Genomic DNA, 21,988 nt, shown 5'->3' on the forward strand with positions numbered 1-21,988 from the left:
AATTAACCTACAAATCCGGAAGCCTTTGGGATGTTGGAGGAAACCGGAGCACCCTGAGGAAACCCACGCGGTCACAGAGAGAACATGCAAACTCCGTGCAGACAGCACACGAGGTCAGGATGGAACCCGGGTTCCTGGCATAGCAATACAGTCGTTCCACCAACTGCTCCCCTATGCCGCTGTGATGGTGCTGGTAGAAATGGTTCAAAAGTAAAATTGCAGCTGCAGAGTTATTCACTTACAGCGCCCTGAGAACCGGATTCAATCGTGCCTACGGATGCTGTCTGTACGGCGTTTATATGTTCTCCTTGTAAATGCGTGGGTTTTGTTCTGGGTACTCCAGTTTCCTCCCACACTCCAAAGGCATACAGGCTTTGAGGTGTATAATAGAGAGGTGTATAATAAGATCATGAGGGGAATGGATAGGGTAAATGCATAGAGTCTTTCACCAACATTTGGGGAATCAAGAACCAGAGGACATAGGATTAAGGTGAGAGGGGAAAGATTTAATTGGAACCTGTGGGGCAACTTTTTCACACACAGGGTGACTCCAGTAAAATTGTAAATTGTCCCTAGTGTGTAGGATAGTGCTAGTGTATGGGGATTGTAGGTCGTCGCGGACTCAGTCGGCCGAAGGGCCCGCTTCTGCGCTGTATCTCTAAAAGTCAAAAGTGTTCAGCAGAAAGAAGAATTATTTTAAAATTCATGTTTTGAGATCTGAACCTTGCTGGTAAGGTTTTTAATTTACCTGGAGCTCACTCCCCTTTGTGCATATGATGATAAACTTGAACTTGAACTTGACCTTGAGCTAGAAGGACAGCGTTTATTGTTCATCTCTAATTGTTGGGGGAATTTTGAAACTTAGCGATGATGAAGGAACGGTGATATATTTCCATCTCATCTTTGCGTGTAATGTGGAGGGAATCCTGCAGGCAGTGGTATTCCTATGAACCAGGAGAAGTATTAAGCCATTCGGCCCATCAAGTCTACTCTGGCATTCAATCATGGCTGATCTAACTTTCTCTCTCAACCACATTCTCCTGCCTTCTTCCCATAACCCTTGACACCCGCAACAAATCAAGAATCTGTCAATCTCTGCCATAAAAATACCCAATTCTTCTTCTTCTGTTGTATGCCTTTTAGACCTGCAGCTCCGTTGAGGCGAGCCAGGCCAACGTGACATCGTCCAGGTCAATCAGACCTCGTTCACCATTCGGTGGCCGGTATTTGGGGCAACTGGTGACGATGTGCTCCACTGTCTGTGTTGGGTCCCCACACTCGCAGAAGGCACTGTCCACGACACCCCACCTCTTCATCGCTACTCCATAGCGTCCGATGCCTGTCCTCAAGCGGTTGAGGGTTATCCACTGCTTTCAGGGCAGGTCCTGGCCAGGGACGTCCATGGGTTCACCGGTGTAGCGGTGTAGCCTAGATGGTTCCGCTGACTTCCACTGGTCTCTCCATCTCATCTTGACCCAGGTGGCCTTGGAAGTGAGTGTCAACCGGTGTTGTACAGAGCAGCTCGTGGGCTTGCATGGCAAAGGGGCGCCGTGTCGTGGTGTCTCTGTGACGATCTGATGGAGAAGGTGGAAAAATAAAAATACCCAATGGCTAGGCCACAGCCGTCTATGGCAATGAATTCCACAGATTCACCACCCTTTGACTGTAGAAATTTCTTCTCATCTCTGTTCTAAATGGAAATCCTTTTATTCTGAGGCCATGGACTCTACAGGCCCAGTGCCGTCAAATGCTCATCATACGTTAACCCAATAAGTCCTGGGACCATTCTTGTAAACCGTCTCAGGATCCTCTCCAATGGCAGCACATCTTTCCTCAGACGTGGGGCCCAACACTTCTTACTGTTTGCTCGAGGTTGAATCGGTGTAGCTGGGCTGATAACTGCAGTGCATTTTGTAAACGGCGCTTAATCTCAGGCTATGATCTAAAACACTAATCAATTATTTTCCCCTTGCCAAGCTATCGTAAAATATTATTGTTTAATGATGGCCTCAGTTTGTAACTGAAATGCTACATGCCAGGCAAACTTCTAGTGAATGCACTTTAGTTTCGTTTAGAGATACAGCGTGGGAACAGGCCCTTCTGTGCCGACCAACGATTACCCACGCACTGGTTCTATCCTACACACGAGCAACAATTTACAGAAACCAATTAATCTGCAAACCTGCATGTCTTTGGAATATGTGAGGAAACCGGAGTATGCGGAGAAAAGCCACTTGGTCACAGGGAAAACGTACAAACTCCGCACAGCCAGCACCAATGATCATGATCAAACCCGGGTCTCTGGTGCTTTGAGGAAGCAAGTCTACTGCAGCGCCACCATTCCGTCCCAATGAAGGCCGCCGCTTATCAAGAAGTCCTTTAGGATGTTCTTGAATCTTTCTTCGTGTCTACCTGAAGTAATCTCTTCTCATTGAGTCATACAGCTCGGAAACAGGCCGTTCGGCCCAACATTCCCATGCTGACCAAGGTGCTCCATTTACGCTATTCCCACCTTCCTGTGTTTGGCCGATATCCCTCTAAACATTTCCTATCCATGTATCTGTACAAACCCCACTAGTCACAGGCCTCCAGTCCAAAAAGCAACCTTCCACCATCGCCCTCTGCTTCCTTCAATGAAGCCAATTCTCTGTCCAGTAGGCTAGCTCTCCCTGGAGCCCATGTGATCTAACCTTCCAGAGCAGAGGTCTTTGACTTTGGCCTCATCAACCTTTTGGTTTCTTCTTCAAAAAATTTAGATTCGTAAGACACAATCTCCCACAAACAAAACCATGCTATCTATCCCTAACTGTATGTATATCTTGCCCTCACCAGAATCCTCACCAGATTCTCACAGATGTTAGGCTCACTAGTCTATAGTTCCTAGGCAACCCTTCTTAAATAGAGGCATTAACCACCCGCCAGTCTTCCAGCACTGCACGTGTGTCTAATGATGGATCATATATCCCAGTTAGAGTTCCTGTAATTTTTTTCTCTAGCCTCTCGTAAGTGTTTAAAGTAGTGTGTCATTTTTGAGAGTCTGGTGTCAGGAATATGAACAATTCAGTCTTCCCATCAGAGCTAACAGGGTATCTAGTGCCTCAGTACTGGGCAGGTTGGTTCACTTATACTTAGAGTGATACAATGTGGAAACAGGCCCTTCGGCCCAATTTGCCCACACTGGCCAACATGTCCCAGTTATACTAGTCCCACCTGGAGGAACATTGGTCTATATCCCTCCTGTCCTATCCATGTACCTGTCTAAACTGTTTCTTAAATGTTGGAATAGTCCCTGCCTCAACTACCTCCTCTGGCAGCTCGTTCCATACACCCACCACCCTTCTTCTGGCGAATTTAGAAGATTTAGATTCTTAGATTCATAAAGACATACAGCATGGAAACAGGAGACTGAACAAGGGTCTCGACACAAAACGTCACCTATTCCTTCTCTCCAGAGATGCTGCCTGTCTGAGTTACTCCAGCATTTTGTGTCTATCTTTGGTTTAAACCGGCATCTGCAGTTCCTTCCGACACATGGAAACAGGCCCTGAGGCTCAACTTGCCCACATGCCTGCATCTGGCCCATGTCCCTCTAAACCTTTTCTACCCGTGTACCTGTCCAAATGTCTTTTAAACATTATAATTATATCTGCCTCTACCACTTCGTCTGGCAGCTCATTCCTATACCTACCCCGCACTTGGGGGAACATTTCCTCTTCGGATCTCCTTTAAATCTTTCCCCTCTCACCTTAAATCTAGGCCCTCTAATTTTAGACTGGGTAAAACCTGTGATTATCTCTCTGTGGTCAAGTATGCATATCATCTTCTAAATACAAAAACTCTCGTTTGTTTGTTTGTTTCTGAACTACAGCCAAAACGATGCGTGATGACATGACAATTTTAGGCCCACCTTACTCATCGTCATCCCTTTGGTGCTAATGGACGAAGTTTCATTGAAATCGGTGTTATATTTGTAAAGTTATTCACATTTTAAAGTTTAAATCTATCTCCTAGGGAGGGAGGGGGGGGGGGGAGGGAGGGGGTGGAGGGAGCAGGGGAGGGAGGGAGGGGGGAGGATAAGGGGGATTGAGGGGGATGGAGGAGGGGAAGGGGGAGAGGGGGAGGGGGAAGGGGAGTGGGTGCAGCACCAATGCAGGAGAGGTTTGGGCCCAACGGGTCCACTTGGTCTAGTAATATTATAGAACTCTCTCAGGTCACGGAGGATAGACACAAAATGCTGGAATAACTCAACGGGTCAGGCAGCATCTCTGGAGAAAAAGAATAGGTGATGTTTCAGGTCAAAACCCTTCTTCAGACTGAGAGACAGGAGAGAGGGAAACAAGAGGTGTAGAAGGTACAGAGAACAAATGAATGAAAGATATGCAAAAAGCAATGATGATCATGGAAAGGTGGAGCCCACAATAGTCCATTGTAGGCTATGGGGAAGGTGATAACGAGTGATATAGACGGTGAAACGCAGCAGGGCAACAGTGAAACTAGTACGAATGATCAGCCATGATCACATTGAATGGCGGTGCTGGCTCGAAGGGCTGAATGGCCTCCTCCTGCACCTATTGTCTATTGTCTATTGTCTATTGAAGAGTAGGGTGGGGGAGGGACGGAGAGAGAGGGGATGCGAGGGATACTTGAAGTTAGAGAAATTAATATCTCATACCACTGGGTTGTAAGCTGCCCAATCGAAATATGAGGTGGTGTTCCTCCAAATTTTGTGTGGCCTCACTCTGACAATGGAGGAGGCCCAGGACAGAAAAGTCACTCCTCAGCCTCCTTTGATCCAGGGACAACATTCCCAGCTTAGCTGGTCTTTCTTAAAACAGTAACTAAAACCCTCCAGTCCAGGCAACATTTCTGTGAGTTTTGCAACAACAGTGTTGGTGATATTTTTCAAGTGCTCTAGATAGGCTAGGTCGCAGACAGGGCTCCAAAGTAATAATTAAGCAGAAAGTGAAAGGAAATCTTTTTAAAAAATGAACTAAACTATCTGTACAGCAATGAACAGACGTGAATAATGAATGCGGTGTCCACAATTAATCAGGGAACTGAACCAAACAACGTGATGGTGTAGCAACCATAGAGAATGGTCCAGGTCGTCGAACCCTCGGATTGGCCAGCGAGGTCACGTGGGAACGCGACCATGGGGATTGGTCCAGGGAGCGACATCGCTGATTGGCCAGCGATGTCATGTGCGCGTTTGGCGCCCGATTTAGTTAGTTCGGCGAAGTCTTCAAGGAAGACAGTAAGTTTGTAATGGTTGTCCCTTACCTTGTTGTTTAACTCTGTATTCGAATATTGCGGCTGCAATAAACTTCTTCTACAACCAACAAGTTTCGGACTCGCCATATTGGTGACCCCGACGTGATCTGGACGATCACCGACTGAGCAGGAACCCGACGCCTCGTTGACGATGACCGAGCCGGGCACACCGGAGTCAAGCGCCGGAAGCGTTCATCTTCCGTTGTTTTGGACGCACGCTCCGCAAGCTTGGTTTATCCACACCGAGGCTCAATTTCATATAAAGAAGGTGTCGGACGAATCCACGAAGTACTACTACCTCGTCAGCGCTCTATCGCCGGACACAACCAAGCGCGTGATGCGGTTCATCGTGGATCCACCTGCGGAAAACAAGTACGAGGCCATGAAGAAAGTATTACTGCGAACCTTCGGGTTTAATAAGCATGGTGGTGCGGCAAAACTTCTGCACCTACCAGATCTTGGAGACCAACTGCCTTCCGTCCTCATGGCCGAAATGATGATGCTAGCCGGTGAGCATACGGATTGCCCTATGTTCGAACAGGCATTCCGCGAGAAACTCCCCGAGGATGTCCGACTGCTGCTCACGGATTGTTCTTTTAAGGACCCCGAAGCATATGCAGCGAAAGCGGACGCGCTCATAGCGGCAAAAAACAAGGCGAGTGGTTCGATCAACAAAGTCTCGACATCAGTGACCACGCCACAGCGACGGCAAGATGGCGCCACGTCTCCCGCCAATTCTCCGAAAGCCCGCCAAAAAGATCCGCACAAGCGCGGCTGGTGCTATTATCACCTACGATGGGGTAACGAATCCCGCAACTGCCGTTTGCCTTGTACCTTCGCGGGAAATGCCTCGGCCGATCGTACATAGGGGCAGTTACGATTGGCCAGAACCGGCGCCTCTATGTCCATGATCGATTCACGGACACAGAATTTTTGGTAGACACGGGAGCCATCGTCAGCATAGTGCCGCCGACCGACCTCGAAACCAGATCGGGTAAGACAGGTCCCACCCTCATCGCGGTTAATGGTAGCCCAATTCGCACTTTCGGTACACGGAAGATGTCCCTTGTGTTAGGCCTCCGCACGTACGAATGGCCATTCATCATAGCCGACGTCAAACAAGCGATCCTGGGCGCAGATTTTCTCTGGGCTTTTTCACTGGTTCCTGATGTCCGCGGTAACGACCTCCGACCCTCCGCCGAAGATGAGCACGTCGCTCCGACAATCGCCTCCTCGCCCAGCCCTACTGTCCAGGCCGTCGTCGCGGCCCCCGACTCGTATGCTGCGATTCTGGCAGAGTTTCCGGAGCTGCTCGTCCAACGTTTTGACACGCCTTTGGCTAAGCACGGTGTGGTCCATCACATCCGCACCGAAGGCCCTCCCGTTTTCGCTCGGGCCAGGAGACTACCGCCAGACAAACTGGTGGTGGCAAGGGCGGAGTTCAGGAAAATGGAGGAAATGGGAATTGTCCGTCAGTCGGACAGCCCGTGGGCCTCGCCGTTACACATGGTCTCCAAAGCATCTGGGGGGTGGAGACCATGTGGCGATTAACGGCGTCTCAATGCTGTCACCACGGCTGATCGCTACCCCATACCGCACCTACAGGATTTTTCATCTGGGCTGGAAGGAGCGGTGGTGTTTTCCAAAATCGATTTGGTGCGAGGATACCATCAGATTCCGGTGCGACCGGAGGACATACAGAAAACTGCAACAATTACTCCGTTCGGGTTGTTTGAATGGTTGCGTATGCCTTTCGGTTTAAAGAACGCGGCACAGGCTTTCCAGCGACTGATGGACCGCGTGGGACGGGGTTTACCGTTTTTGTTTATTTATTTAGACGACATCCTGGTAGCCAGCCCCTCCGTGCAGGAACACCAGGCCCATTTGCGGACCGTGTTCCAGCGGCTCCAAGACCACGGGCTCATAATCCAACCCTCCAAATGTCAATTCGGCCTTCCTGCTCTTGATTTTCTAAGGCACAGAATTACACCTGCCACCTTCCCCTTTGCCCGAAAAGGTGGAGGCTATCCGGGCATTTCCTAGGCCCACCACAGTAAAAGGGCTACAGGAGTTCGTAGGCATGGTTAATTTCTACCATAGGTTCGTTCCGGCAGCTGCGCGAGTCATGCGCCCACTCTTCCAATGCCTTGCAGGGAATCCGGTAGAGTTGTTGTGGTCCCCAACCGCTGAGTCGGCTTTTACAGCAGCTAAGGCAGCCTTGGCAGACGCCACCATGTTGGTCCATCCGAGCCCCTCCGCCCCCACGGCCCTGACGGTTGACGCCTCTGAAGTGGCGGTGGGCGGGGTTCTGGAGCAGCAGGTCGGTGGCCGTTGGCAGCCTTTAGCGTTTTTCAGCCGGCAACTAAATTCGGCCGAGCTGAAGTATAGCGCATTTGACCGAGAGCTTCTGGCTCTCTATTTAGCTGTTCGTCATTTCAGGTACTTCCTCGAGGGCCGCCCATTTGTGGCCTTTACGGACCACAAACCATTAACATTTGCTTTTTTGAAATTGTCTGACCCAAGGTCGGCCCGCCAGCAGCGGCACCTGACTGCTATCTCCGAATTTACCACCGATGTCCGTCATGTCGCGGGTAAGCTTAATGCCGTTGCTGACGCCCTGTCTAGACCTGCTTGTTCCCCTATTTCGGCGGTGGACTGCGAAGTGGATCCCCAGGAGCTTGCGGAGGCACAGCTTCTGGCGGATACCGTTTCGGCTTACCGGTCCACCACTTCGGGATTGAAGTTGGCCCAGGTAGCTTGTGGGTCGGCGGGCACAAAAGTCTGGTGCGATGTTTCTCTTCCCCGTCCCAGGCCGGTAGTACCGCCCTCCCTTCAGCGCCGGGTTTTCGATGCCATTCATGGGCTGGCGCACCCGTCCATCCGCTCCACCTCTGCCTTGGTAGCAGCGAGGTTTGTCTGGCATGGCCTACGGAAACAGGTGGCGGGGTGGGCACGTTCCTGCGTGCCCTGTCAGACCGCTAAAGTCCAGCGCCACGTCCAGCCCCCCGTACAGGATTTCGAGGTCCCGGCTGTTCGTTTTTTCCACATCCACGTGGATTTGGTCGGGCCCTTGCCTTCCTCCCGGGGCTACACCCACCTCCTCACGGTGGTGGATCGGTTCACCCGGTGGCCAGAGGCTTTCCCATTGTTTGATATTTCGTCAGCGTCTTGTGCTAGGACTTTGGCCCTTCATTGGGTAGCTCGTTTCGGGGTCCCGGCAGTTATTACCACTGACAGAGGGCCACAGTTCACTTCGTCCCTCTGGGCCGCGCTTGCAGAACTGTACGGGTCCAAGTTACAACCCACGACTGCATATCACCCCCATCAAATGGACTCGTAGAAAGGTTCCACCGCCAACTTAAGGCATCCCTCAGTGCAAGGCTTGAAGGCCCGGACTGGGTAGACCAGCTCCCTTGGGTTCTGTTGGGCATCAGGACTGCTCCCAAGCTAGATCTCGGTGCGTCGTCCGCAGAGCTAGTATATGGCTCGACACTTCGAGTACCCGGAGATCTGTTTCCGGACCCTTCAGACCAGCTGCCTACAGTCCCATCAGTGTTAGCGTCTCTCCGGGAACGGGTGGGCTCCCTGGCTCCAGTTCCGACTTCACGTCATGGGTGTCCCATGGTACATGAACCGCCTTCCCTGAAGGACTGTGAGTTCGTTTTTCTGCGAAAAGATTCCCATCGCGCCCCGTTGCAGAGGGTCTATCAAGGGCCGTTCCGGGTTTTGCGTAAGGGAACGGCTACCTTCACCTTAGACATGGGCGGCAAGAGTGAGCTCGTCTCGGTGTCCCGGCTAAAACCTGCCCATTTGGATCCGGATCAACCAGTCCTGGTCGGTCAAACCCCTAGGAGAGGCCGACCTCCGTTAGTTCCGCTCAGTCCAGGACCCCCCGTTCTGACAGTTCCTCCAGGACCCCCCGTTCCGGCAGCTCCTCCAGGACCCCCCGTTCCGGCAGCTCCTCCAGGACCCCCCGTTCCGGTAGTTCCTCCAGGACCTCCCGTTCCGGCTGTTCCGCCAAGTCCGGAACCCCCGGCTCCTGTGGTTCAGGCTGTCCCTCTCCGTACTCGTTATGGTCGCGAAATCCGGCTCCCTGCTAGGTTCCGCACCTCGGGTTCTGGGGGGGGTCATGTAGCGACCATAGAGAATGGTCCAGGTCGTCGAACCCTCGGATTGGCCAGCGAGGTCACGTGGGAACGCGACCATGGGGATTGGTCCAGGGAGCGACATCGCTGATTGGCCAGCGATGTCATGTGCGCGTTTGGCGCCCGATTTAGTTAGTTCGGCGAAGTCTTCAAGGAAGACAGTAAGTTTGTAATGGTTGTCCCTTACCTTGTTGTTTAACTCTGTATTCGAATATTGCGGCTGCAATAAACTTCTTCTACAACCAACAAGTTTCGGACTCGCCATAATGGGATCAATTGGAACATGGTTGGAATTATTGAGAATCAAGGAACTGCAGATGCTGGTTCATACCAAGGATAGACACAAGGTGCTGGAGTAACTCAGTGGGACAGGCGGCATCTCTGGAGTTCTTCCAGTCTGAAGAAGGGTCCTTTTTTCACCAGAGCTGCTGCCTGACCCGCAGAGTTACTCCAGCACTTCGTATCTATCTTTGGAATTATTGAGAGATGGTTGAAAAAAAAATGTGCGTCTGGGAATTAATATATTGCAGGGTGTAAAATCAGCTTGGAATAAGATATCATGATAAAAGGGAGGGGGATAAAGATGCATATTCAGGATAACATAAATGGCAGTGGAGAAAAATGGGCAGCACAGTGGCGCAGCTGGTAGAGCCACTGCCTTACAGCGCCAGAGGCCCGTGTTTGATCCTGACCTTGGGTGATGTCAGTGTGGAGTTTGCATGTTCTCCCCATGACCACATGGGTTTCCCCCAGGTGCTCCGGTTCCGGCTTCCCCCCACATCCCAAAGATGTGCGGGTTTGTAGATGAATTGGCCTCTGTAAATTGCCCCTAGTATGTAGGGAGTGGATGCGAAAGTGGGAAAACATAGAACTAGTGTGAACTGGTGGTCTATAGTTGGCATGGGCTGAAGGGCCTGCTGTATCTCTAAACTAAACCAACACTAAAAGGGATGCAGCTACACAGAAGATGGAAATATATAATAATATAATAATACATTTTATTTGTCATATGTAGGTTGGCACAGGATCAACAGTACAATGAAATGTATTTTACAAGACAACGGGTCACCTCAGCAGTAAGATTCCAAGGGTAAATAAGATGAAAAAATGACATTAGTAAGGTAAAAAGACAATATTAAAAATAGTTTAAAAGACAATATTAAAAAATAATCAACATATATGATTTGAAATGTGTTTACGAGTTCAGAAGCCTGATGGCCTGATGGTAGAAACTGTTCTTAAGTCTGGTGGTACGCGCAGCCATAATCCTGTATCGTCTGCCTGACGGTAACAAGGAGATCAGCCTGCGTGCTGGGTGGCTGTGGTCCTTGATGATGCTGCGTGCCTTCCGCAGGCACCGCCGGTAGAAAATGTCCTGAATGGCCGGGAGACAGTTGCCAGTGATGTGCTGTGCCGTCTTCACCACTCTCTGTAGTGATTTGTGGCTGTGGGCAGAACAGTTCCCGTACCAGACTGTAATGCAGCCCGTCAGCAGGCTCTCGATGGTGCTTCTGTAGACGTTTGTGTGGATGCTGGCCATCATGCCAAACTTCCTCAGTCTTCTCAGGAAAAAGAGCCGCTGGTGGGCCTTCTTTGTTATTGTGTCCGTGTGCAGGGTCCAGGAAAGGTCCTCAGTGATGTGCACACCGAGGACCTTAAAGCTGCTGACCCTTTCAACCTCAGCATCACCAATGTGGATGGGGAGGTGTCCACTCCCCCGCTGTCTCCTGTAGTCCACAATCATCTCTTTAGTTTTGCTGATATTGAGAGAGAGGTTACTTTCCTGGCACCAGCTGTTTAGTGCCTTTACCTCCTCTCTGTAGGCCGTCTCATTGTTGTCTGTGATGAGGCCCAAGATGGTCGTGCCGTCAGCAAACTTTAGGATGCTGTTTGAGCTGTTAATTAAGGGACAGCAATAAAAGATAATGAATGATCAATAATAAGCCAATGCCAACACCAATATCAATGCCCCACTGAGATGTAATGGGTGCATCAAGGTAGGTGCATGGTGCTCAGCAACAAAAACAATGAAGGAACCAAGTTCTCACCACAATTTATTCAATTCCTAATCAAAATTAATTAGTTAGCTGTAGGTTTGCATGAAAATAAAGGGAGTGTACCAAGGGCAGGAGGGATTAATCTTGTTGTAGAAATGAGGAACTGCAGATGCTGGTTTATCAAGGAAAGGCATAAAATGCTGGAATAGGTCAGGCAGCTTCCCTAGAGAACATGGACAGGTGACGTTTCGAGTCGGGACCCTTCTTCAGACTGATTGCACGGGTCACAAACTGAAATGTCATGAATCCATGTTCTCCAGCGATGGGTCCATCTTGCCAATGGGACAATCTTGGGGATCTATCTTGTTCTCTGAAATACTTTTTTTACAGACACTTTATTCCAAAATAAATTAAAATATGTTAGGAAAGGCAATATGTTGAAGCAGTGGGGGAACAATTCTGAAATATTTTTGTTTGCTCACCTTTGTATGAACAAATTCACAAAACATGATTCAAACAATTTAAGGTTAAAGAAGGACGGACTGAAAGGCTTCAATTTGTTTTTTGGATGTGTGAGGCCACTATTGATTACACACCCCATTGAAATGCAGGCAAAATGTAAATGTCGCAAAAGTAACTCTTGGTAGTGGTTTACTATTGTTCAGTATACAGTGAAAACCTTTGTTTTGCCTGCTATCCAGCCCAGCCATACCCAGCATGAGTATTGTCAAGCCAACCACAAGTACAGCAGGTAGTACAAAGTGAAAACTAACCTGAGTGCAGAATATGATTAGTTTAGTTTAGAGATACAGCGTGGAAACAGGCCCTTCAGCCGACCGAGCCGCGCCAACCAGCGATCCCCGCACACGAGCACTATCCTACACACACTAGAGACAATTTACATTTATACCAAGCCAAATAGCCTAGAAACCTATATGTCTTTGGAATGTGGGGGGAAACCGGAGCACCCGGAGGAAACCCGTGCAGAACGTACAAACTCTGTACAGCCAGGATCGAACCCGGGTCTCTGGTGCTGGAGGGCAGCAACTCTACCGCTACGCCACCATACCGCCCAAGTGCAGAGAAAAAAAATTGCAAGAGCCGCATTGAGGTAGGTTGGAAGATTGGAACTAAACCCTTAGCTTATGAGAGGACCGTTCAGTAGACTGATAACAATGGGAAGCAGCTATGCTTGAATCTGGTGTGTATGTGCTTTCAAACTTTTGTAACTTCTGCCCGACAGGAGAAAGGAGACGAGAGAATGACTAGGGGTGTGAATGGTCCTTAATCCTGTTGGCAGCTTTCCTGCGGCAGTATGAATTGTTGCTGGAGTCGAATGGGGAGAGGTTGGACTGGGCCACGTCTACACCTATCCACAGTTTCTTGTGATCTAGGTCAGAGCAGTTGCCAAACCAAGTTGTGATGCTTTCAATAATGCATCTGCAGAAATCGCTGAGAGTTGTTGGAAACGAGCCTAGTTCCCACATGTTCCTGCAATAACAAAGTATTCTAAAATATTGGTCTTTCCTGGGCAAACCGATAGTTCTGCAGTGCTGTGTTGAGTGGTATTCCAGAAGTCTGCAACAATAATCTTCGAAATTAGAGAATTCATCCCATTTTTGATTTGATTGACTGACCGACTGATTGACTGACTGATTGAAAGGAACTATGTGGAAACAGGTCCTTCTGCCCACTAGATCCACGCCAAGCATCAATGATCCATTCACACTAGTTCCATGCTATCCCACCTTCCGATCCACTTCCTACACACTAAGGGTAATTGTACAGAAGCCAATTAATCTATAACCCCACACATCTTTGGGATGTAGCACCCGGAAAAAACCCACAGGGAGAACGTACAAACTCCACACAGACAGCACCCGAGGTTAGGATTGATGCTGGGTCTCTGGTACTGTAAGGCAGTGGCTCTACACTGTGCTGCCATCTTGGTTTAAAAATTTGTGTTCAGAATCAAACAATGTAGAAATTTGCCATTCGGTCGATTATTTGTAGTTGTTCTTCCAATTCCACCTCTATCTTTATTTTCTGCTTCATGTACTCATCAAATTCACTTGATCCTGAACATGCCGTCTTTCACATGCAGCCCTTCTATGGCAAAGCACTGCATATTGAATCACTGCAGGGACATGCCTAAGCTAGACCAACACCATCCCCTAAAAGCCCAATCCTTACTACTACCCACCGCATAAGAAATCTTGTCATAATCCTCCTAACTATCAAATTTAGATTAAAAAGTTCATATGATAGTAAGGGTGACCATTTAAGATATCTGTTTTACCAAAAGGCCATAAGGCAGAAGAGCAGAATTAGGCTAATCGGGCCTATCGCATCTGCTCTGCCCTTCAATCATGCCTGATCTATTTTTCCCTCTCAACCCCATTCTCCTGCATTCTCCCCCTAATCTTTGACTCCTGCATTATACAGTCCTTCAGGAAGAAAATAAGGAACAGTAATGCAGTCTGAGGAAGGGTCTCGAACCGAAATGTCACCTATCCACGTTCTACAGAGATACTGCCTGACCCGCTTTATTACTCCAGCATTTTGTGTACAAAGGTAATGTAATACCTAATCTTGTTTAAACACACCTTCAGCCCCACAACACTCAACTCCCCAATGAAGGGACATACCAGGTGCTGGATCAGTGCAGCTCCAATGACTCTCAAGAAGCTAAACATCCACCCAGCCCAAGGTCACTAGCTTGGTTGGTATCCCATCCACTACTTGAAATATTCATTCCCTTCACCTCCAGTACCCAGGGCTGCAGTGTGTACCTTCTATAAAGTGTTACTCACACACTCCACTCTCAAACCCATAACCTCTACAACCACGAAGGCCAAGGTGCTTCCCACCCACCACCACCTGCAAGTTCATAAGACATAGGAGCAGAATTAGGCCATTTGGGCTATCGAGTCTGCTCCACCATTCAATCATGGTTGATCTACTGTATCTTTCTCTCTCAACCCTGTTCCTCTGCCTTCTCCCCATAACCTTTAACACCCTTACTAATCAAGAAACTATTAACCCCACTTTAAAAATACTCCGTGATGACCTCCACCACTGTCTGTGTCAACAAATTCCCCAGATTCACCAACCCCTGGCTAAAGAAATTCCTCCTCATCTCATTCTAAAAATATGTTCTTTTATTCAGAGGCTGTGCCCTCTGGTCCTAGACTCTCCCTCTTGTGGAAACATCCTCTCCACATCCACTTTATCTAGGCCTTTTTGCTCTGCTACTAGATTGTTTTAAATATCTTTCCAGTTTGCCAATATCCTTTAGGGGTGACATCTACTGTGGTTACTTGGTCTTGCCAACATGTGACTTCACATAGAGTCAAATAGTCAGAGAATCATACAGCGTGGAAACAGGCCCATCATCCCAACCTGCCCGCAGCGACCAACATGTCCCATCTACACCAGTCCCACCTGCCGGCGTTTGGTCCATATCCCTCTAAACCTATCCTATCCATGTACCTGTCCAAATGTTTCTTAAACTTGCCTCAGCTACCTCATCTGGCAGCTTGTTCCATACACCCACCACCCTTTGTGTAAAAATGTTACCTCTCAGGTTTCTATTAAATCTTTACCCCTTCACTTTAAACCTATGTCTTCGAGTTCTCGAATCCCGTACTCTGGACAAGAGACTGTGCGTTTATCTGATCTACTCTATGTATGCCTCTATAAGGACACCTCTCATCCTCCTGCACTCCAAGGAATAGAGTCCTAGCCTGCTCAACCTCTCCCTACAGTTCGCTGGATGTAAACCTCTGGAGTGACATTTTTTACAAGCAAAAGTCTCTCAAAAATGTCTGTCACGTTTGCCCTCTCAAGGGGGGAAGCAAGGAATCCTGGCCTTGTCAGTGCTGTCCAGATGCTGTGAAATGAACAAATCTAGGAAAATATTCAGTAGTGTGAATTTGTGTAAGTGCAGGTATCCTCTCCACACACACTCTATTTAGTGTTCACCATTCTCACACACACACCCAGACTTGGAAATATATTTCTGGTCCTTTCTTGCTGCTGGCTTCAAACTCTGGAGCAGTCCCCTCAAGAATGTTGCAAGAAAAGTTCCTTCAGAAACACTGCAACAAATCAAGAAATTGGTTCATCACCATCGTTCATTGTTCCATTTTGGTACATGTGACAATTAAACACTCTTGACCCTCCCAAGGGGCAGTTAGGGAAGGGTAATAAATACTGGTTTAAACAGCACCACTCCAAAAATTGAATACATAACAAAAAAATTGCTTTTCTGGGCAAACAGGGGTGAACAATAAAAATGGCTCAGATACAAAGTGCTGGAGTAACTCATCGGGTCAGGCTGCATTTCCGGGGGACATGGATTGGTGACATTTCAGGTCATAGAAATATAGAAACAGAGAAAATAGATGCAAGAGGAGGCCATTTGGCCCTTCAAGCCAGCACCGCCATTCATTGTGATCATGGCTGATCATCCACAATCAGTAACCTGTGCCTGCCTTCTCCCCATATCCCTTGATTCCACTAGCCCCGAGAGCTCTATCTAACTCTCTTTTAAATTCAGCCAGTGAATTGGCCTCCACTGCCTTCTGTGGCAGAGAGTTCCACAAATTCACAACTCTCTGGGTGAAAAGGTTTCTTCTCACCTCAGTTTTAAATGGCCTCCCCTTTATTCTTAGACTGTGCCCAATGGGTTAGAAACATAGAAACATAGAAAATAGGTGCAGGAGTAGGCCTTTCGGCCCTTCGAGCCTGCACCACCATTCAATATGATCATGGCTGATCATCCAACTCAGTATCCCGTACCTGCCTTCTCTCCATACCCCCTGATCCCTTTAGCCACAAGGGCCACATCTAACTCCCTCTTAAATATAGCCAATGAACTGGCCTCAACTACCTTCTGTGGCAGAGAATTCCACAGATTCACCACTCTCTGTGTGAAAAAAAACGTTCTCATCTCGGTCCTAAAAGACTTCCCCCTTATCCTTAAACTGTGACCCCTTGTTCTGGACTTCCCCAACATCGGGAACAATCTTCCTGCATCTAGCCTGTCCAACCCCTTAAGAATTTTGTAAGTTTCTATAAGATCCCCCCTCAATCTTCTAAATTCCAGCGAGTACAAGCCGAGTTGGCACCATCCTGAGTGTAAACAAGGGTCCCAACCCAATACAGGGCCTACATCAATACAGAAGCTTCTATCTTTGAATGGAGGAACAAGGAACTGCAGATGCAGGAAGCTTGAGAGATCCATGCTTGCTGTCTGACCCGCTGAGTTACTTCAGCAACTTGTGCCTTTCCTTGATAAACCGGCATCTGCAGTTCCATGTTTCTACAATAAAAATGCCTCAGGAATCCCAGGAATCCCACATCCTGAGTATGAGTTAAACGAAAGATAATGTTTTGTGAACCTTGACATGCTTTTAGCTAACGAGGTAATTCTGTTATGTTCTACTATACAAATCCTTTCACTCTGATTTAAAGCCCAGTGTTAAGAACTACAATTCAATTTCATCAAATCAATATATACCAACTGGTTTACAGTCTTTACAGTTTTTTTTTCTTTTAGCAGTTTGCATTTTTTTTATACTTGTTAAAGAAGTGCAGGACATACATCAATACAGAGGCTTTTACATTTGAATGGAGAAACAAGGAACTGCAGATGCTGGAACCTTGAGCAAAACACAAAGTGCTGGAGTAACTCAGCAGGTCAAGCAGCATCTGTGGAGGACATGGACAGGTGACGTTTGGGGTCAGGACCCTTCTTCAGACTGAAATCTGAAGGTGGGTGCCGACATGAAACATCGCCTATCCATGTCCTCCACAAATGCTGCTTGACCCGCTGAGTTACTCCAGCACTTTGTGTTATATTTGAATTACATGTCAAAATGCTTGGGAGCCAAAAAGATACCTTTGAGGTGTAATTACCAGGAATGCAATAGTCAGTTTAAAGTTTCTCAGATGCCGATGAGATATTTATGGTGCTGTGGGAACAGAGGATCATAGAAATCTCTGACTTAGGGGAGGCCATTCATCCCATCCTGTCCATGCTCGACAAAACTGAACAGTAGGTTAATCATCTGCTGCATGAAAATTTATACACTGAAGGCATTGGAAATGCTGACTTTGATCTGAAATGTTAACCATTTCTCTTTTGATATTGGTATTGATTTATTATTGTCACATGTATTGAAATACAGATATTTGCCTGACCACGGGTACTGTCCGTATGGAGTTTGTACGTTCTCTCTGTGACCGCATGGGTTTTCCCCGGGTGCTCCGGCTTCCTCCCACACTCCAAAGACGTTTCTACAGGTTTGTAGAAGTGGCGCAGCTGGTAGAGCCGCTGCCTCACAGCAACAGAGACCCGGGTTCGATCTTGACCTCGGTTGCTGTCTGTGTGGTGTTTGCACGCTCTCCTTCTGACCGCAAGGGTTTCCTCTGGATGCTTCGGTTTCCTCCCACATCCCGAACAAGTGCGGGTTTGTAAGTTCTGTAAGTTATCTCTAGTGTGTAGGGATTAAATGAGAAAGTGGGATAACATAAAACTAGTGTGGACAGGTGATGGACTCGGTGGGCCAAAGCACCTGTTTCCATGCTGTATCACTAAACTAAACTAAACTAAATTAAACTAAATAAGAACCCAGCGCTAGTTGCGCTCATAAGCTGATGTGGAATTTCTCTATATTAGTGTAGCCCATGTAGTCTTGCTGTGCTCACCTAATAGTCATTTTACATGCAGGTTGTCGATATTTCTTTGTCTGTTGGATCATTTATTTTGTCTGCCGACTAATTTATATGGGAATGCTTCAGAGAGCAGTAAGCTGCCATTAGACAGCTACAAGACTGAATAATAGATGTACTTTCACTTGCTGTGCATACATGAGTCAAGATCTTCACAGCCCTTTTGTTATATCAATAGCTTTTATCCTGATATATATCCTCCAATTGTTATTGCAAAGAGTCACAGAGCACAGAACTAGGACCTTCGGCCCAGCTTGTCCATGCTAACCAAGAGGAATGTGTAGGAAGGAACTGCAGACGCTGGTTTACACCAAAGATAGACACAAAATGCTGGAGTAACTCAGCGGGTCAGGCATCATCTCTGGAGAAAGGGAATATGTGATGTTTCGGGTCAGGAAGGGTCAGAAGAAGGGTCTCGACCCAAAATGTCACCTATTCCTTTTCTCCAGAGATGCTGCCTGACCCGCCGAGTTACTCCGGCACTTTGTGTCTGACTAAGTGGAAAACTGGAAGTATAAAACATGTTAATTCTTGTATTTTCTTCTGCGGTTTTTGCAGGGAAAAGGACTAATACATTTCTGTATCTGTCTTAAATACATAAAGGTTGATGGGGGCAGGGCTGTAGATGTAGTCTATATGGACTTCAGTAAGGCCTTTGATAAGGTTGTGCATGGTAGGCTGCTCTGGAAGGTTAGGTCGCATGGGATGCAGCGAGAGCTAGTCAACTGGATAGAAACATTGACTTGATGGAGGAAGCAGAGGGTGATGCTGAAAGGTTGTTGATTTGACTGAAGGCCTGTGATTATTGGAGTGCCTCGGGGATCAATGCTGGGCGCATTGCTGTTTGTCATCTGCATCACTGCTTTAGATGAGAATGTACAAGACATGATTGGTAGGTTTGCAGATGATATTAAAACAGGTGGTACTGTAGAGAGTACAGAAACGAAGAACTCCAGATGTTGGTTTATACTAAAGATAGACACAAAGTGATGGAGTACCTCAGCAGGTCAGGCAGTATCTCTGGAGATAAAGGATGGGTGACGTTTCGGGTCGAGACCCATCTGGCTCCTTTCTCCTGAGACGCTGCCTGACCCGCTGAGTTGCTCTAGCACTTGGGGTCTTTCTTTTGTAGATGTTGCGGATGGTTATCAAGAATTACAATGGGAACTTGATCATCTGGGCAAGTGGGCCAAGGAAAGGCGAATGGAGATTAATTCAGATAAGTGTGACATGCCGCCTATTTGCACCAGGGCAGGATCTTCACAGTGAACAGTAGGGCCCTGGAGAGTACTGTAGAAAAGAGGCATCTGGGAGTATAATTGTATAGTTCCCTGAAAATGGCATCAAAGATAGATAGGATGGTTAGGAAGGCTTTCGGCACTTCATCAATCAGAGAAGGAAAATATGACGTTTGGGGTCGAGACCCTTCTTCAGGCTGAGAGTCAGGGATAAGGGAAACGAGAGATTATAGAGGGTAAATAGAACAAATGAATGAAAGACGTGCAAAAAGCAATGATGATCAAGGCAAAGGTCACCCATTCCTTCTCTCCTGAGATGCCGCCTGACCCGCTGAGTTACTGCAGCTTTTTGTGTCTATAGACAATAGGTGCAGGAGTAGGCCATTCAGCCCTTTGAGCCAGCACCGCCATTCAATGTGATCATGGCTGATCATTCACAATCAGTACCCAGTTTCTGCCTTCTCCCCATACCCCGCTATCCTAAAGGGCTCTATCTAGCTCTCTCTTGAATGCATTCAGACTGAAGAAGGGTCTCGACCCGAAACGTCACCCATTCCTTCTCTCCTGAGATGCTGCCTGACCTGCTGAGTTACTCCAGCATTTAGTGAATAAATCGATTTGTACTAGCATCTGCAGTTATTTTCTTAAACTAATATGACGACTCGGGTGGGGGGAGGGAAGGAGAGAGAGGGGATGCAGTGGTTACTTGCAGAAGTCAGCGAAATCAATAGTCATACCGCTGGGTTGTCGGCCAACCAGGGGAAACATCCCTGGTGACAGATAGAGGGAGCACTTGGCTGATATGTTGGCGTGAGTGCAGCCAAGCACAAGGTGAGTGTGGATCTGGGGAGATGGGCACATCTGAACGTGTGTCGGTCGTTGTGGATCAGCAAGAGAGGGATTTAAAAACAAAATATACAGTTGCACACCAGGCTGGAAATATTCAGCTGGCATTCAATGGCATCCCTATAAAGTTTACATTCTCCATATTTAGTTCAGTTTGGATTGAGAACGAAATAATGTTACTGCCAGCGGCACCTTGTTAAGTGCTGATGACAGACACAAGATGCTGGAGTAACTCAGTGGGACAGGCAGCATCTCTGGAGAGAAGGAATGGGTGACGTTGCGGGTTGAGACCCTTCTAGCCTGGCCCGCTGAGTTCCTCCAGCACTTTGTGTTTTGCTCAGGGTCCCTGCAGTTGCTCGCGTCTCCTCCTTATTAAGTGAAACCGGCCGAATACTGATATCAGAGTTCATGTTTCTAAAGAAGGCGGGGGGGGGGGGTTATTATTTTAAAAACCATATGTAAACGACAACTTGCAAAACCCAGCAAACTGGAAGCCGAGTTGGTGACACTGAGAGCAACAAAAAAACAGTTTTGGAAAAAAAAAGTAAAAAAAATAAATATATAGGATATGGGTCTTGTTTATGGACAAATCACAGAGTAATCGAGAGTAGTCTGAAGAAGGGTCCCGACCCGAAACGTCACCTATCCATGTCTTCCAGAGATGCTTCTTGACCCGCTCAATTCCTCCAGCACATCTTCTTTTTTTGTTGTAAACCAGCATCTGCAGTTCCTTGTTTCCAATTCCAGCATTTCCTGATTTTCAGCAAATTCAGTTTCATTTACTTTTCAAATCCTGCCCCCTTCTCTCTCTCTCTCTCTCTCTCTCTCTCTCTCTCTCTCTCTCTCTCTCTCTCCTCGGGCTTTCTCTCCTCCACGCTGAAGCTCTCTGCGTGTTGATACACAGACGCAGATTTATTATAAAACTCTTTATGTCAAGTTACTGCCACCGTGTTGCCGTTTTCCATTAGATTGGACAGTGGACAAAGTCGAGGGGAGGGTTGCCGTTTACTGGACGATTTGTTTTTAACTAAAGGAAGTGAATTATTGCAAGGAAAGCTGGTCAACTGGGGTATAAGAAAATAATTGCAGATGCTGATACAAATCGAAGGTATTTATTCACGAAGTGCTGGAGTAACTCAGCAGGTCGGGCAGCATCTCGGGAGAGAAGGAATGGGTGACGTTTCGGGTCGAGACCCTTCAGAAAGGGTTGGGTATCGCGGGAGATAGTTTTCAACAAGGCTTTGAACATCAGTATCAACTTGGCCATTTCAGCCCCTGGTGCCACCTGGCATGGTTTAACCAGGTCAGGGCTTGGTCTAGCCTCACCCTTAAAAATAACAAATTGTAGCATCTGCTTCTTCTGGATGTTGCCACAACAAGGGAGCAGGTGGCCCGCGAAAGACACACGGAGAACCTCTTCGCAACGGAAGGCCAACCCATAGCACCCAGCACTGTCCAACCCATAGCACCCAGCACCCAGCGCTGTCCAACCCACAGCACCCAGCACCGTCCAACCCATAGCACCCAGCGCTGGCCAACCCATAGCACCCAGCACCCAGCGCTGTCCAACCCATAGCACCCAGCACCGTCCAACCCACAGCACCCAGCCTAACTTTGACACCCCCCTTTTACCAGAGTGAATTGCTTTGAAGACAATAGTAATGAACTAAATGGGAACACACACTAAGTAATACTTTGTCTATATTGGTTAATAATTAACACATATTTATTTATCAATGTTTTTATCTTTATC

This window comes from Rhinoraja longicauda, chromosome 2 (assembly GCF_053455715.1).
Source record: "Rhinoraja longicauda isolate Sanriku21f chromosome 2, sRhiLon1.1, whole genome shotgun sequence".
Classification (NCBI taxonomy): Eukaryota; Metazoa; Chordata; class Chondrichthyes; order Rajiformes; family Arhynchobatidae; genus Rhinoraja; species Rhinoraja longicauda.